Source organism: Centropristis striata, chromosome 21 (assembly GCF_030273125.1).
Source record: "Centropristis striata isolate RG_2023a ecotype Rhode Island chromosome 21, C.striata_1.0, whole genome shotgun sequence".
NCBI lineage: Eukaryota > Metazoa > Chordata > Actinopteri > Perciformes > Serranidae > Centropristis > Centropristis striata.
Window position 1 is genome coordinate 1,211,548 of NC_081537.1, and position 6,565 is coordinate 1,218,112.

A 6,565-nucleotide genomic window follows, 5' to 3' on the forward strand; every position below is an offset into this window, starting at 1 on the left:
TTTAATGTTTTCCCAGACTTCACGTCTCATAGTTGAGCAGTGAGACCAATCCAGAGTTAGCGTTACATGTCAGAAGCCGTGACTTTAAACCTTGGTGAAGACTCGTTCTGCCAACCTGACACAGTTCATGGTTTCCTGTCAGCAAGGTGAGTCAGGCCGTGACTAACCAGCGAGACTAAACCACTATCAGAGTCTGGATCTGGGGCTCCATGTGTAGCACAGGAGTAACTCTATCTATTCCCCCCGATTCTCCACCAGCCCAGAAAAATAACCCTCTCTTTCTCCCTTCAGAGGGAGGAGGAGGAGGAGGTTTGTTTCCCTGCTGGATCCTGACACGAACCTGGAAGCCTCGGAGCCACAGGGGCCAGAAGTCTGGGAGCTACCCAGTCCTCAAGGCACCCTGACTGGGGAGCCGAGCCAGCAGGCGTCCAGGACTCGTCTGGGACTTGGACCTGATGAAGGCTGGAGTTTCAGGTGCACTGTAAAAAAGAATCTGTTTAATTTACGGTAAAATACCAGAACTTCACCGTAAGAAATACAGTGAGTGTGTTTTCTACTGTAAATTTAAATGTAAATATCAGCAAAAACTGTAATTTAGACTGAATAATCCTGTTAATTTTTAGGGTAATTATGTCATTAATTCACACATCATGGTATTCCTCCATAAATTTTGCATGAAAATGTTATATTTTTACAGCAAAACTGTGTGTTTCTTCCAGTTTATGACAGAAAGAGGTTTTGTGCTATTCTCTGATTTACGGTAATTAAAAGTGTCTAATATGGTGATATACAATTTTTAATTTTACGCCCTATTTCTGATGTATTTAACAGTGTTTTACTGTTATTTCTACAAACATTTTTTACAGTGTACATTGTGGCCCAGAGGTTGCCATGTGGAGACAGATATGTTCTCATAACTTCTACCACAATGATCTAAACAGTGTGGAGGATCGGCTGGCTGCAGGTCTGACAGAGAGAAGCTGATGTGGAAAAAGCTTCTGGTGGTGTTAACAGCAGCCTGTCGGCAGGCGGGCGGAGACGTCGGCTCGTCACTTTTCATCCTGTTTCTCTTGACGAGACAACAGCTCCACTCTGAATCCACTCTGACTCAGAGGAAGGACATGTTCTCTCCATGTTGAGAGGATATTTAAAAAGATATTTGGGGTTTCTTGAAGGGATGATGGCGGTCATGATCCCTTTATCAGGCAAAGAACTATATTTGGTAACTTCAGTAGACATCAAAATGGGGTCCCCATGTAATATTTCGAGAAGAAAGTTGCAAATTTACTAGATCAAAGTGGCAAATCTACAAGAAAAAAGTTAGATTTAAAGTGGCAAAAGATTTACGAGAGAAAAGTGGGAGGATATTTGGGATTTCTTGAAGGGATGATGGCGGTCATTATCCCTTTATCGGGTGAAGAACTACAGTACAGGCCAAAAGTTTGGACACACCTTCTCATTCAATGCGTGTTTCTTTATTTTCATGACTATTTACATTGTAGATTCTCACTGAAGGCATCAAAACTATGAATGAACACATGTGGAATTATGTACTTAACAAAAAGTGTGAAATAACTGAAAACATGTCTTGTATTTTAGATTCCTCAAAGTAACCACCCTTTGCTTACTAGAATATAAGACATGTTTTCAGTTATTTCACACTTTTTTGTTAAGTACATAATTCCACATGTGTTCATTAATAGTTTTGATGAATCTACAATGTAAATAGTCATGAAAATAAAGGAAATGCATTGAATGAGAAGGTGTGTCCAAACTTTTGACCGGTAGTGTATATTTGGTAACTTCAGTGGATATCAAAATGGGGTCCCCATGTAATATTTCAAGAAGAAAGTTGCAAATTTAATAAATCAAAGTGGCAAATCTACAAGAAAAAAGTTAGATTTAAAGTGTCAAATCTGCGCAAAAAAAAAGTTGCAGATTTACAAGAGAAAAGTGGGAAAAAACAACTTTTTTTCTCCCAGATTCACCACTTTAAATCTCATAAATCTGCACATTTTTTTCTCGTAGATTAGCCACTTTTATCTCGTAAACTTTTTTCTCAAAATATAACCCCCCTCCCCGGGTCCGTATGTTTTTTTTTACACATTCTAGCAGTAAGTATAATATCCTCCAATATTCTCTAGGGTTGAAATTTGGAATTTGCAAGTATTTCAATGAGTCCTATTAAGAGTTATGCAACGTATTGCTGTAGACAGCTAGCCTGCTAACGCTAGACTAGATCACTAATGAGATATAGTGAACACTTTTTATTAAGTGGTTTATACAGGCAGGATGAAAAGGAGCCAAAAACCAACAAAATAGCCCCAAACTCCAAAGGGTTAAAATGTGAGTCACTGCGAAAACCAACTGACAAGAAATAAGTAGAATGAAGCAAAAACATGCTGGAAACAAGTCAAATTATCTGCCAGTGCAGTAAGTAAATGTTTCTTTGTAAGAATTCTCTAAATCAGTAAAAATATCTAGAAACTGGAAAACCAATGATGTCTTAAAATAAATACAAATATACTTATTTTGAGCAATTGTGTCTTGAAAAGCCAGACTGTAGTAACATTAAAATAAACAGAAATACTTGAAACGAGCACGTTTTGATAGAAAATGCTTTTGAAATATCATTTAAACTCCATGCAACTAAAACTCTCAACTGGAGCCAATATTTGAGGTAAAAACTCACCATATTCAACAGTTGAATAGATTGAAAGGCATGAAAAAGCTCACAATGTCAATCCTAAAAACAAGTCCTTAATCGAAACATATGGAAACGTGGATTAATACACCAATACACAAGACTTGTGTCTACTGTTTAAAGTTTAAATGGAGTCTCTAGGTGAAATTATGCCGGAGAAGTAGACGTTTGAAAATCTCCAATTTCATTCATTTTTCGCTAATTTTTTTGATCGTCCCATTCACTTTAATGCAAAATTTTGCGCAGTTTTGAAACAATAAGATAGTTACATAAGCACATAATAATAATAATGATTAAATAAGCACATAAAGCTATGGTCAGCAGGTAAATTATACTCAGAACAAGATAATGAAGATACTATTGATGGATAGAAGAAGAAAATACTTGGTGAGTTTTTATGTGTGTTTTTTGTCATTTTTTGTATTTTGTGTGGTTTTTTGATTTTTTTGTGTTTGTTTTATGTGGGTCTTTTGTCATTTTTTGTATTGTGTGTTTTTTTTTTATTTTTTTGTGTTTTCGTGTGTGTTTTATGTGTTTTTTGTCATTTTTTGTGTTTTTTTAATTTTGTCATTTTTTGTGTGTGTTTTATGTGTTTTTTTGTCATTTTTGTGTTTGTTTTATGTGTGTTTTTGGTCATAAAAGCTTCATGTTTTTTGCAGCGAAGAGGCTGAGATAATAACAGTAGTAATAGTAAATATGGCAGAATGTTTTGCAGCAGTCAGGGAAACTTCTCCACAGCTGAATAAAAACCATTTGCACTTGTCTTTAGAGAGTAAAAGTAACTGAAGACTCCAGACGGATTAAATGTAACAATAAAAGAGGATTTCCTTCTCTAGACCTGAGTCCCTGAGCAGGAAACGGCTGGTTCTCAGTTTAACTGGTGTTGGTGTGTTTGTTTGTTGTTTCTAGCAGCCGACCACATGACAGCAGCAGCCAACAACCAGTCATGATGTGGCATTAAGCAGCCTGACCGCAGCCAGCCAGCCAATCAGGAGAGGCTAATGGAGCTGGTGTTTAGTGTCCGGCAGCCAGCCAGCCAATCAGGAGAGGCTAATGGAGCTGGTGTTTAGTGTCCGGCAGCCAGCCAGCCAATCAGGAGAGGCTAATGGAGCTGGTGTTTAGTGTCCGGCAGCCAGCCAGCCAATCAGGAGAGGCTAATGGAGCTAGTGTTTAGTGTCCGGCAGCCAGCCAGCCAATCAGGAGAGGCTAATGGAGCTGGTGTTTAGTGTCCGTGTGGTGCAGCAGCCTGTGATTAGCGCTCGCCGCCAGAGGAAAGGCACAGCGCTGATTACAGCGGTCAGATGACTGACACTCACATGGAAACACACAAGTTACAGATTCTGTCTTCATGTGGAGCAGAAACACAAGCTGATCATCACGTTTCTCTGTGGGAATCTATGAGATGTTAGCGGTTAGCTTCCATTGTTGTTTATTCACTTCTTCCAGATCTGCTGTCAGCCAAGAGAGACTCTAAGAGACACTAAAGTCTTCTTCACTCTCTCTCATTCTGCAGGATGGAGACATGATCACAGAGCTGCTCGCTGGGAAAACTGATAATCATGACAGGAAAAGACGTAAAATGATAAAAGAGTTAATTCAGTTTCAGTTACAATGAAACACTGTAAATGATTATATCAGCCAGAACAGTGTTTTTTTTATTTTGTAAATAAATGACCCCACTGTAAAATACTCTGGCACTGTGTTTGTAACAAAAATATACTGTAATATATCTACAAGCATCACTGTCATTTTGCATTTCTTTTTTATTAATATACTTTTTTTCTCATTGTTAAATGTACTAAACACCACATCGCTAACAGAAATATACTGTAATATTTAATGGTGAGATCTTTTAATGTTTTTTGTGTCATTTTTCGTGCATTTTCATGTGTGTTTTTTGTCATTTTTCGTGTGTTTTTGTGTCTGTTTTTGTCATTTTTTGTGTTTTTATGTGTTTTTTGTCATTTTTTTGTGTTTTTACGTGTTTTTTTGTCATTTTTCGTGTGTTTTTATGTGTTTTTTTGTCATTTTTTGTGTTTTTACGTGTTTTTTGTAATTTTTCGTGTTTTTTTTTTTTTTTTTTTCGTGTGTTTTTATTTTTTATTTTTTATTTTTTCGTGTGTTTTTATGTATTTTTTTTTGTTTGTTTTTTTTTTGCTTCACCTGTTCTTCTGAGCCTCCAAATCTAACCAGCTGAGGCTCAAAGTGTCTGAAGTTCATCCAATCCACTTTATTTATAGAGCACAAAGGTTTCCAAAGTGCTGCACAACAATAAATAGATATCACAATACAAAGAGATGTAGTAAACAATAGAACAGTAAAATGCAATAACATAAAATAAATTTAAAAAAGGATAAAAATAATTAAAATAAAATGTAAAATGTACTGCCCGCACAAAATAAAGTATGCTAGTTATTTATTTCTTGTTTTTTATCAGTGAACCTTCCACCATCGACAGTATAACGTCCCATTCTGTCTGTTTGGACCTTCACATGTTGTTACCCAAACCGTTATCACGCCTGTTTAAACAGCTCCTATTATTCTGACCGTCCCTCAGACTTAATCCCTCTTGACCCGTCCACAGCTGGTTAGCAGCCCGTCCACAGCGACCTTTGACCCCTCCTCCAGCAGAGCTGCCATCTCCAACAATTATCAGCAATTGGTCAGTTATTTTCTTAGGCCACTGAAATTACTGAGTCGTCAACGTGAGCAGGCGATAAAATGTAAACGCTTCCATCCACAGATCAGAGAGCAGGAGGTGTGATCACACACACATGTGGAGAAACACACACACACACACACACACACACACACACACACACACTCTTAGAAACAGTCACAATACACACACTGACGCTGTAATACTGAGGTTTATAAATGGCTGCCATATCAAAATACACTGTGAAAAATGTCTGCAGGTTTTAGGGTGTAAAACTGTTAAAACATGACAGTAAAAGACGTAAAATGATAAATGAGTTAATTCAGTTTCAGTAACAATGAAACACTGTAAATGTATATATCAGACAATACAGGGTTGTTGTTGTTGTTTTTTTAAATATACATTACTCCACTGTAAAATACTCTGGCACCATGTTTGTTTTTGTTTGTAACAAAAATAAACTGTAATATATATACAAGCATCACTGTCATTTTTGCATTTTTTTTTTATAAATATACTTTTTTTCTCATGGTTAAATGTACTAAACATCATATCTCTAACAGAAATATACTGCAATATTTAATGGTAAAATCTTTTAATGTTTTATGTGTGTTTTTTGTCATTTTTTATGTGTTTATGTGTGTTTTTTGCCATTTTTGTGTGTTTTTATGCGTGTTTTTGTCATTTTTTTGTGTGTGTTTTTGTGTGTGTTTGTGTGTGTTTTATGTCTGTTTTTTGCTAATTTTTGTATTTTGTGTTTTTTGTCAAAAACACCATATCTCTAACATAAATATACTGTAATATTTAATTAATGGTAAAATCTTTTATTTATGCAGCATTTATAAAGTATTTTCTTGTCACTTATATGGCAGAATAAATTATGGATTTTTTGTTTTATCACAGTAAAATATGGAATAAAATGGCAATCTTAACCGTGCTAAATGCTAATATATCCTTTCACCAGAATATTAGAAAAGTTGCACCGTATTTATTACGGTAAAGTTCTGTCAGCCACAGCTGCTGGTTTTTACCATGAAAACAACAGTTGTTTTTTACAGTGTAGGTCAAGATTGGGATCAAATAATTTAACATTTATGAAAACTGTGTTTCAGGATTCCACTTTCCTTGAAAACTCCGTTCAATGACAGAAGTAGAGGTTTTAATTACGTGAACTAAAGAACTGCAGCTGACTGCAGACCAAT